The sequence below is a fragment of the Vicia villosa genome, linkage group LG1, assembly GCF_029867415.1.
Source record: "Vicia villosa cultivar HV-30 ecotype Madison, WI linkage group LG1, Vvil1.0, whole genome shotgun sequence".
NCBI lineage: Eukaryota > Viridiplantae > Streptophyta > Magnoliopsida > Fabales > Fabaceae > Vicia > Vicia villosa.
This window is the reverse complement of record NC_081180.1, coordinates 209,219,950-209,233,166: the sequence shown is the minus strand read 5'-3', so window position 1 is coordinate 209,233,166 and position 13,217 is coordinate 209,219,950.

Below are 13,217 nucleotides of genomic sequence, written 5' to 3'. Positions count from 1 at the left end.
CTCTGTGAAAGAGGAGCAACAATTCCCCCCGATCATGCAGAATTTTGTAATAGGTGGATATGAACATGTGGCTATGGTATCCAACAAGGATTCTAAGGAGGGAACGTCCAACTTCATCCGAGAGATCAGACCAGGAGAACAGCTTCAGAACTGGACAAGCCTGGAGATACCGGAGATAGTTTTTATTTCAAAGTAATTTGCTTTTGTGTGTTTTATTTCCCTTTCGAATAAAGAAAAACAATAACGCTCATGCCTCGCCCGAAGCATAGAGTTGGTTTGTAAGGGCCCCATTTACTTTCAAAGTTAAAGTTTATTAATAAAATTTGTCTTTGCATTTGATTTTGAAAATATCATCTTTTCTCGCATTTTATTTCTTTTCCTTTCAAAATGACAAATAAAATTCCTTGCACAAACAAAAAGCACGTTCATATCTGCATACTAAAAACAAAACATAAAACGTGTGCAGATCACCTTCTAACACTACCGATAATAATACTGCTGAAACTCTGTACAAACTCGAGGCTCTCGCTAATCAGTCCGAAGAAGGGGATGAGGAAGACGATGAACTTCCGGAGGAGTTGTCAAGGTTAATGGATAAGGAATCCAAAAGCATGCTCCCTCCTCAAGAGGCCATCGAAACCATGAATTTGGGTACAGAGGAAGAACCCAAGAACATCAAGATTGGGGCAACACTAAACGAGGACGTGAAAGCGACGCTAATCAAGCTCCTCCACGAGTATGCAGAGATATTTGCTTGGTCATACCGTGACATGCCGGGGTTGGATACTGATATTGTTATACATAGGTTACCACTCAAAGAAGGATGTGCACCTGTCAGGCAAAAGCGTAGAAGAGTTCGACCGGATATGGATACTAAAATCAGGGAAGAAGTGCTCAAACAGTTCGACGCCGGGTTTCTTGTTGTAGTTGACTATCCACCATGGATTGCCAACATAGTGCCAGTTCCTAAGAAAGACGGGAAGGTACGCATGTGTGTGGATTACAGGGATCTAAACAAAGCAAGTCCAAAAGACGATTTTCCACTACCACATATAGATGTCTTGGTAGATAATACAGCGCAAGCTTCGGTGTTTTCCTTTATGGATGGGTTCTCCGGGTATAATCAGATCAAAATGGCTCCTGAGGACATGGAGAAGACAACCTTCATGACATCCTGGGGTACCTTCTGTTACAAGGTAATGCCTTTCGGATTGCGAAATGCAGGGGCAACATACCAAAGAGCCATGGTCACACTGTTCCATGACATGATTCACAAGGAGGTCGAAGTATATGTAGACGACATGATCGCCAAATCTTGCACAGAAGAAGAGCATATCACACACCTACATAAATTGTTCGAGCGCTTAAAGAAGTTCAAGCTGAGGTTAAACCCGAACAAGTGTACATTTGGAGTAAGGTCAGGAAAGCTATTGGGATTCATTGTGAGCCAACAAGGCATAGAGGTTGATCCCGACAAGGTAAAAGCAATACAAGCAATGCCTGTTCCAAAGACATAAAAAGAGGTTCGTGGGTTCTTGGGTCGATTGAATTACATCTCAAGGTTTATTTCACATCTAACGGCTACATGTGAGCCTATATTCAAGCTGCTCGGGAAAGATCAACCTATCAAGTGGAATGACGATTGTCAGGTAGCCTTCAAAACTATAAAGAACTATTTGCAAGAACCACCGATACTCTTACCTCCTGTACCAGGGAGACCACTGATCATGTACCTCACAGTTCTCGAGAGGTCTATGGGGTGCATACTGGGGCAACAGGATGAAACAGGCAGGAAAGAACACGCTATCTACTATCTAAGCAAGAAATTCACGGATTGCGAATCTCGATATTCACCATTGGAAAAGACATGTTGTGCCCTAGCATGGGCCTCCAAACGTCTAAGGCAATATATGCTGAACCATTCCACATGGCTGATATCGAGGATGGATCCGTTGAAATACGTGTTCGAAAAACAGGCTCTCACAGGTAGAATCGCAAGATGGCAAATGTTACTGTCAGAATACGACATACAATACGTCACCCAAAAGGCGATAAAAGAGAGTGTACTGGCAGAACATCTCGCTCATCAACCCCTCGAAGAATACCAATCTATGAAGTTCGACTTTCCTGACGAAGATATCATGGTGGTTAGGGACTACGAAATACCAGGCCCCGACGAAGGACCTGAACCAGGGGCAATATGGACACTTATGTTCGACGGTGCTTCAAATGCACTAGGACATGGTATAGGGGCAGTCTTGACATCTCCTGACAATTGGCACTTACCCTTCACTGCAAGACTATGCTTTGACTGCACCAACAACATTGCAGAATACAAAGCATGCGTATTGGGGTTAGAAGCTGCAATCGATCTAAGGATCAAACTACTTGAGGTGTATGGGGATTCAGCGCTGGTAATCCACCAAGTCAATAAAGAATGGGATACTCGAGATGCAAAGCTAATCCCATATCGAGACCTTATACTGGAGTTAATGGCTGAGTTTGAGACAATCACTTTTACTCATATCCCAAGGGAAGAAAATCAAATGGCTGACGCATTAGCAACACTTTCCTCTATGTTCAAAGTGACCTGGCCAAACCACGAACCACGGATAACGGTTAGACACTTTGATGAGCCAGCTTATTGTCTCACAATCGAGGAGCAGTCTGACAACAAACCATGGTACCACGATATCAAAAGGTACTTGGAGAAACAAGAATACCCGGAGAACGCCTCTACGATTGATAAAAAGACACTAAGGAGATTGGCAGCTATGTTCTTCCTGAGCGGGAATATCCTATACAAACAAAATTACGACTCGGTGTTACTAAGGTGTGTGGATAAAAATGAGGCCAGGGAGATTATCAGAGAAGTACACGAAGGAACCTTCGGAACTCATGCAAATGGACACTCAATGGCAAGAAAAATACTGCGAGCAGGGTACTACTGGTTGACAATGGAAGCTGACTGTTTCCAATATGCAAGAACATGTCACAAGTGCCAAATTTATGCTGACAAAGTACATGTATCGCCAAATCCGTTGAACGTTTTGAGTTCACCGTGGCCATTCGCAATGTGGGGGATTGACATGATAGGGATGATCAAACCAAAAGCTTCAAATGGACATCGATTCATATTAGTTGCCATAGACTACTTCACCAAATGGGTCGAAGCTGCCTCTTACACCAACGTGACGAGACAGGTAGTCACTCGGTTCATCAAGCATAACATCATATGTCGGTATGGGGTTCCAAACAGGATTATCACCGACAACGGGTCGAATCTAAACAACAACATGATGAGGGAGCTGTGCGAGGAGTTCAAGATTGAACACCACAATTCTTCACCATACAGGCCTAAAATGAACGGCGCTGTCGAAGCCGCGAATAAAAATATCAAAAAGATAATACAAAAGATGGTGAAAACATACAAGGATTGGCACGAAATGCTTCCCTTTGCCCTACACGGTTACAGAACCTCGCTGCGCACATCTACAGGAGCAACACCATTCTCTTTGGTTTACGGTATGGAAGCAGTCCTCCCTATCGAAGTGGAAATTCCTTCATTAAGAGTCCTAGCCGACACGAAGTTAGAAGAATCAGAATGGGTAAAAACTCGTTTTGATCAGCTTAATCTCGTTGAAGAAAAGCGACTGACGGCTTTGTGTCACAGGCAAATCTATCAGAAAAGGATGAAAAAGGCGTTCGATAAAAAGGTCCGTCCTCGAACTTACAAAGAAGGTGATATTGTTCTCAAGAAAATACTATTACCACGACTTGACGCCCGTGGAAAATGGACACCTAACTACGAAGGTCCATATATCGTAAAGACAGTGTTCTCAGGAGGAGCATTAGTTCTTACTACAATGGATGGGGATGAGCTACCGCACCCAATCAACTCTGATGCGGTCAAGAAGTATTATGCCTAGCAAAGGCAGGATTACCGGATATAAGCCAAAGGCAAACTACGAAGGATAAGGATTCGTGCAATCATCTACTTCTAAGGTCGAAGGATTACTGGGACCCTCGATAACAAAGGAGCAACGGCAGTATTAATATCATTTCTATTTGTCATTTTCTTTTTTCGCATTTTTGTACACTCGCTGATTCAAGGCAATATCAATAAAAGTCTTCTTTTCTTGCATACTACGCTTTCGTTCTCATTTCAATACCATTTGCAAAGGATAAATTATTTTCATAAGCTTTAACTTGGATTTAACATGAGAAGCTTACAAACCTTCAATACAAAAGCAATAGGATAAAACCACGAAATCTCCGAAAGGCTACATACACCCTACGCTGCGATCATTCTGATCTAATACAACTCTTTCACGAAGGATAATATCAATGGATCATTCAAATGCAATCCAAATCGAGATTCACGAACATTTCAAAAGGGGTTAAACAAATTCAATGGGTGACAAAAAGATAAAAAACGTTAAAGTCATCGCACATACACATTCATTTACACACAAACACCCTTGGCACACCAACATTCATACACGCAAACATTCATACGCTCACATCATATAAACAACAAGATCATAAGCATACACATAATGCATTTGTAAAGTAACCTTCTATGCAGGTAAACTTGTCCGTATCAAGGCAAGTGAATCTTTTTGGCCCGGGTGAGCACTTGCTAGAGCTATAGCAAGTAGCCCTTCTAGGATTAATCAAAACCACGATAGTAAGCAGGTATGGCTAACTGCGACGACTTACTAAAGCATAATAGTGAGTAGGCCACACCATCTACGATAAGCTTACTCCAACTACGATAGTGAGTAGGTATGACTGGCTGCGACGACTTACTAGGATGATAGTAAGTGGGTCATACCATCTACGATAAACTCACTCCAGCTACGATAGTAAGCAGGTATGGAAAACTGCGACGACTTACTAGCATAATAGTAAGTGTGTCATACCACCTACGATAAGCTTACTCCAACCACGATAGTGAGTAGGTATGACTAACTGCGACGACTTACTAGCATAATAGTAAGTGGGTCATACCATCTACGATAAACTCACTCCAGCTACGATGGTAAGCAGGTATGGCAAACTGCGACGACTTACTAGCATAATAGTAAGTGTGTCATACCACCTACGATAAGCTTACTCCAACCATGATAGTGAGTATGTATGACTAACTGCGACGACTTACTAGCAGAATAGTAAGTGAGTCATACCATATACGATGAACTCACTCCAGCAACGATAGTAAGCAGGTATGGCTAACTACGATGACTTACTAGAACTATAGTAAGTGGGCCCCTACCATCTAAGATAAACTCACTCCAGCTACGATGGTAAGCAGGTATGGCAAACTGCGACGACTTACTAGTATAATAGTAAGTGTGTCATACCACTTACGATAAGCTTACTCCAACCACGATAGTGAGTAGGTATGACTAACTGCGACGACTTACTAGCAGAATAGTAAGTGAGTCATACCATCTACGATGAACTCACTCCAGCTACGATAGTAAGCAGGTATGGCTAACTGCGACGACTTACTCGAACTATAGTAAGTGGGCCCCTACCATTTACGATAAGCTTACTCAAACTACGATAGGGAGTGGGTATACCAACCGCGACGACTTACTAGGACTATAGTAAGTGGGTTACCTACGAACTGCAAACCCTTGCTAGCACTATAGCAAGGTAACCACTTTCTACGCAGCCAGCTACGAGTCCTTGCTATGTAAGATTCAGGCTTTAGCAGGACGATTCTTTCCCTCACACTCAAGCACGAGGTAAATTTAGGGGTCTTCCATTATTTAATAACTCTTCGATTCGAAAAGCGTGAGACCTGCGTATTCTCACGCCATTCAATCCAAGATAATAAAATAGCGGCAGCTGTCATACCCCAAAATTTACCCATTATAATTCACTTTTTTTTTTAATTTATTAAGGGTGTTAAAAATTAGGGGCCATAGGGTTTAATATATCTATTGTTAAAATCGCTCTCTAATAAAATTCCCTTATAAATTGATCAAAGAAAAGAGAGGGTGTAAATAGCAAAAATCTCTAAATTCAATTGGCACTTGGGTTTTTTTTTCTTCTTTTTTGTTTCGTAGGAAAAAGTAGAGGGGTGTCTTGCTAGAAATAGAAAATTTGGGGCCCAATAGGCCCATATGTTTATCACCATTTAACCACTTACATTATTAGTAATCATAACTTATTAATATTATTAATTCATAATATTAGTTTTAAAATTAATATTGGGGTTATTAGGATTAATCAAGTTTTATTATTAATACTAATATAATTAATTGGTGTTAGTTACTATTATCAGAATATTATTATTATTTAGTTTTTTGGTTTATTATTAGGGATATTATTGGTTAATTAGTTAATTAATTAAACAAGTTATTTGGATTTTTTTGTTTTTTGGGGGGGGGGGGTTTGTTATTGTCTTGGGCCCAGCAAGTGATTGCGCCAACTTATGAAATGATGGGTCAGACCAAGGGGCGGACCTGGGTTTCGGTGGGTCAAAGGATGGACCGGGTCAACCCGACCCAGGTCCTATTCATTTTCTTCTCCAAACGAAAACCCTGGCGCCGGAACTGAATCTCCATGAATCCTCAAGAAATCTTGATCTTCACCAAGAACGCCCAGGCCCATAGTGAATCGGAAAACGCCAACCTCAATCAATAACAGAATCAAAATCATAACTTACACAAATAAAAGATTTTATTGAATCGAATCAAATATTACAATTGGTATCAAATATGAAAAACGAACAAAACGTAAATCTGAATCAATTTATAAATCTAATCTAACCTAATCAAATCTCTAACTTAAATCTAACTTTTCCTAATCTAATTAAACCCTAAGACTATAAAATCAAAAGAGAAAGAACAGAGAAGGGGTCGAAAAAAATTGGGAGAAACCCTAAGTTGCTTTGCGCCGCCGCAGACCTCTTCAAGCTTGGATCTTCATCTCAATTGAACCTGTGAACAGAGAAAGAGAGAAGGATTAGAGCGAGGGGGAGCTAACACGATCCAACAATTCAAGACCATAAGGTAATCACGCAAACACTTAGCTAGGATCGAATGTTTAAATTGATTGCATGTTCTGGTGATTGTGGTGTTGTTACGATTTTTCTGGAAATTTTGAGGGTTAGGGCTCTTAGATTGCTTAGGGTTCTTCATATGTAACCTAGGTTTCTAAGGGTTTTGATGGTTCTGGGTTGGGAGATGAATGTTCCGATGAATATTCATCGGTTTTCTGGGTTTTGATGGTGGAGTCACGGTGGTTTCTTGGGAATATATGGTGGGTTATGGTGGTTTAGGTGGAGGCTTCTGGGAGCGTTTGAAGAGAGGACGAGAGAGATTAGAGAGAGAGAAGGAGTAGAGAGAGAACGAAAAGAGAAAAATGAGAGGGGGATTTTTTTGGTTTCTCGGTTAACTCCCTCCTAGCCGTTAGATCTTCGCCATTTGTCCTCCTATGGACATTTGGCAGCATCTCTGAATATGATTCAGAGTGCTTCCTTTACCATGCGCCTTCAAACCCAAACCCTTGTAGGTCGCAGGATCTAGATCAGACGGTCCTGATCTTGATCACACATCAAAACCCATACGCCCTCACCACACTCAACCACCCGGATTCAAAAGTAAACTGGGCCTGGCCTATTACTATTTACACCTCCAGAATTACTACCTTTTAATAAAATACACCCCCCTGTGAAAATAAAAATAAAAATTAATTAATCAAATTTTTATAACTTGAATAATTTGTTTAATTGTTTTTTTTTTTGATAACTTAATTTCTCCTCGAACCGACTAAATCCATTAGGCGCATTAGACGAGAAATAAAATTTTCTGATTAATTTATAATTTAATTAATTCTTATTAATTCTCTCTTCGACCCGACTAAAGCTATTAGTCGCATTAGACGAGAGATAAAACTTAATTATAAATCTAAAACACATTCAATTTGTTGCCCGCGATGATCAATCTATCGATCTGAGTAACCAGCAATGCCTCTTAATCCGTTAGCTATACTGACCAAATCCATTGGTCATCGCATCTAACGGTGCCAAATCAAATCAGGGTTGTATGCCAAACCTCAAAACACTTTCATCTTTCAAATCAAATTCAAAACAGCGAATAGGCCACTCAAAAAGCCTTTAATCAATTTCAAACCACAAATTCAATCCTAAGGCGTACAACCCTGTGCCCGAACTACGTTGACTCTGATCCTCCATAAGGAGGTACGTAGGCACTTGGTAACAAGGCGAGTCTTCCCCCCTATAATTTCAATTCATCTTTTTATCTTAATTTTTACCCTTTTCACTTCATTAGCTATAAACCATGAATACTGCCATAAACCTTTATTCTATGATACAACATTAGGAAAGGGTTGAGGGTGCCTAATACCTTCCTCAACCTGATTATAATAACTTACCCTGAATCTCGTATCTGCGTAAGGTTTCCTATTCGCCCTTCAGAATAGGTGGCGACTCTAAACCTTTCAATTTTAGGGCAGGTTGCTATAGCTGGCGACTCTGCTGGGGACTACACTATAGGTTAATTATTATGCTCCTAAGGTTTGAGAGGGTTTAGGTTTGTGGTTTGTGGTTTAGGTTTTTGGCGCATTTTAGGGTTTGGCAAATTTGCCATTTTTATGGTTTGGGGGAAGGTTTATCTTTTTAATAATAAATTTTTAATTCTTTATTTATTTATTTGTTGTTTTTATTTTCATTAAATGTTTATTTGCCATATTTGCATTAAATGTTTAATTGTTATATAATTTGCACTGTGGGGTTATATATTATTGCTGTTAAGCCTAAGCGTGGGAATTATAATTAAGACCAGAGGGGAACTACATCGCCTACGAGTCTTGTTATAATTCCACTCAGAGTGGGTTAAATATTCGGAAAGTTCTGATACGAGGCTCGACATTGTTGAGGGCTGGACTGGATATTTAGCTGATCTCTCTGGGAACCAACCCCTAAAATTCGAACCTCATGGACCAATGAGTTGTTCCAAAATCCAAAGAGACAAAAAGTCTCGGCGGCTACGAACGATCCCATGAGACCTTCTAGAACATTCCCATGGGAAGGGTAGGCTCCCGAGCCGTTACGTCGAACCTATGAACTCAGGAAAAATGAATGCTAAGAAGTCTATTGTCCACCTTACCGTTTCAGTGCCTGACATCAAGAAATTGAGAAATATAAGGGATAAAATGTCATCAACTGCTTTGAACAGGTTTGAGGGCCGTTATGGTGATGTTCTGGACTTGCTCAAGGTTAAGGTTCAAGAAGAAGCAATCACCGCTTTGATCCAGTTCTATGATCCGCCGCTTAGATGTTTCACTTTTCAGGATTTTCAGTTGGCTCCTACCTTGGAGGAGATGGATGCTATGCTTGGGTTTTCAAGGGTTAAAAAAGGATTCTATACAGGTGCTGGAAAAAGAGTTGAGATGTCTGATTTGGCCAAAGCTTTGGAAGTGCCCGTTGCGGATTTAGAAGCTAATCACAAAACTGATGGAAGAATACAAGGAATTAAAAGAACTTATTTAGAAGCTCAAGCTATGTCTTATGCTCAAAAGAAACAATGGGACATTTGTGGACATTTTTTAGCTCTTTTAATTTTTGGTGTTGTTTTATTGCCTAATAAGGCGGAGTATGTTGATGATGCCCCTATTCATGTCTTCGCCTCCTTCAGAAATTCAAATGAGGATCCAACTCCTACTATTCTCGCTAATATTTATTATACTATCCATGACCGATATGAAAAGAAAAGAGGAGCGATATCTCGTTGTCTTCATTTATTGTATTCTTGGTTGACTTCTCATCTTTACAAGGCTAGCTATTTAATCAAAGATTTGACTAGACATGAATGGTCTCAAAAACTAAGAGCTCTCAAGGCGGATTCTATCTTTTGGTTTGCAAGGAAATTAAATTCTGAGAGAATTATTTATAAATGTGGGGAATTCAACAATGTGCCTTTAATGGGAACTTTAGGTTGCATTAATTACAACCCCGTGTTAGCATTGCGCCAATTGGGTCATTCTATGGATTGTGAGCCTTCCGATCAACAAGTGGAAGGATTAATTTTGCATGACAATGGGAAAGGAGATCCAAGAACATTAAAGAAAATAATTCAAGCTTGGAAGCATGTTCAAACAAAGAACTATGGGCCGAAGAATATTGTTGCTAAGGAACCTTACACCAAATGGGTTCAAGAGAGAGTTGGAAAGATTTTGCTGCCTTTTGTTGTGGATCCCACGTACAAGCCCGATTCTCCTAATCCTGTTTCTCTATCCATCGAAGAGATAGAAGGAATCAAGGCTGCCCTAGAGGCGTCCCGTAAGGAAAAGGAAAAATTAGAGCTTGACATACATCGACTTTCCAACGAAAAAAGCCAACTGCCCTTCGATCTTAAGGAGAAGAGCCAAGAGTTTTAAGCCGCTAAGGAAGAGAATGATAGACAAAGGAATAAAAGAAAGCGTGCAACCGAAGGAGTCCTAAGTGCCAACTTTGATTTAATTGCACATAATGAAAGATTGGAACAAGCAGGTATAGAAATTGCAAGGTGGAGGAGGCGTTATGAAAAGGCTTCCCATGACAAAGCGGAATCCGAGAAAAATCTAGAAGCTGTGGTCTTTGAATTAACGGATAGGACTAAAGATCAAGAGGTAGAAATAAGAAATCTCAAATTTGATCTTCAAGAAGCCCGCAATTCTGGACAAGAAGAACGCACAAGAAGATTGACTACGGAAGAAGCACTTTTACAGCGCACCGGTGAGTACAATAGGGCACTTCAAGCTATGGCCTCGCTTAGGCAAGTATTTATAAGGCAAAGGAAGATCTATGAGGCTGCAAGGGATGAAGGGGATTATTGGAAAAGACAATATACAATTGGTTCTACGGCAAATGAGCATGTGAGCATGGTTCCCAAGATGCTTGAAGAATATGAGAAATGTCGTGAGAATTATGACAAGCTGATCTATTTGTGCAATGACTTAATCTTAGACATTCCAAAGAGCTTGGAAAGAGCGGAGTCTTCTCCCATCATCCTTCCTGAAGAAGTGAAGGAGTTATTGGAGCTTTGTAGAGACATGGTAGACAAATTCAAGGAGGACATTCATAGGCGTTCTTAGTCATTTGTAGTTTTTATTTTTATTATTTAGAAGTTTTATTTCTATTGGTGTTTATTTCCTTTTGCAATGTTGAACAATTTAAATTGTACTTTCTTCAAAGTATTTTAAATTAATGAAGTGTGTTTATTTCCGCATTATTTAATTTCTTCGCAATATTCACAAAAAAAGATTATTATTAAAAAAAAAAGAGGAGTTTCTTAAAAAAAAAAAGAAAGAAAAAAGATAATATATATATATATATATATATATATATATATATATATATATATATATATATATATATATATATATATATATATATATATATATATATATATGGGACGACTCAAGTGAGAACACTTGGTTATTATGAGAAATGAGAACAATGAATCACGACCATTAAATTTGATTTTAATGGACTGGATTGGTTTCTCTTTCTAAGATCCTTAATATTTAATGGACTGGATCCTAGAAAGAGAAACCAATCCAGTCCATTAAAATCAAATTTAATGGCCGTGATTCATTGTTCTCATTTCTTATAATAACCAAGTGTTCTCACTTCAGTCGTCCCCTATATATATATATATATATATATATATATATATATATATATATATATATATATATATATATATATATATATATATATATATATATATATATATATATATATATATATATAGAGGGCATATCATATGAGAATGCCATATTTATATGAGAATGTGAGAATGAATCTGAACCGTTGGATTTTAAAATAAATGATAGAGATTATGAGTGAATCTTTTTTTTCTCTCTCCTGCATCTTGAAATAAATGAAGTAGGAGAGAGAAAAAAAAGATTCACTCATAATCTCCCCCATTTATTTTAAAATCCAACGGTTCAGATTCATTCTCACATTCTCATATAAATATGGCATTCTCATATGATATGCCCTCTATATATATATATATATATATATATATATATATATATATATATATATATATATATATATATATATATATATATATATATATATATATATATATATATATATATATATATATATATATATATATATATATATATATATATATATATATATATATATATATATATAGATATATATATAAATACATATATATATATATATATATATATATATATATATATATAAATACATATATATATATATATATATATATATATATATATATATATATATAAATACATATATGTATATATATATATATATATATATATATATATATATTTATAAATATATTACAATGAGGATGTGGATAAGACATGAACATAGCATTTGCATATCATTCATAACACGCATATCATCGCACCTTCTTTTAAAAACGTTATAAATCATCGTCTCTAAATTTTGATGATAAATTAAATCTTAAATTCATTGGTATCTAATATGTTATTTGTAAGAGGTCAATTTTCCATCGTCCATATCAAATTAAACAAAACATTCAATACGGTTTTATAAAATAAATCATACAAAATATAATAGCTTAAGAGAAATAAATTTCGCAAAAATCATTATTTTTTACTATTTTTACGTATGAATATATATATGCTCTTATAACTACCTGATCCGGATATAGGTGAAGTTTAAACCTTATTGTCCATTGCCTCCCGTTACTAACCGTTGGAGACAAAACTATATTGAAGACGCAAGAGCATATGAAACAACATATGTGGGACGCATAAAGCACTAGGAAGACGAAGCTAGGAAGTCATCATAATTTGTTTTGTATTCATATATGTAGCACATTTTCCGTTTTATGTATATCTTTTATCGGGTTATTTATTTTGCAAAATTAATGCAAAATTTTTTCCAGTACCTCACTGCCTACCTGACTTTCCAAAATTTTTGAATCATTTTGGTACATGCAGAATATTTTAAAAATATATGTATGGATGTACCAAAAATTTCAAAATGTTGTCATTTCTTCATAGAAAATAGAAAACTTTTAGTATTTCTTTGAAATTACCAGTAGTTTTTCACAATTTTTCAAAATTTCTGGTGTAGTTTTGAAATTTCCGATATTTATTCATACTTTACGAAAAATCAATAACTTTAGATAAGAACATAATGGTAAAAGCATGCATATTGTGAGGATGTCAGG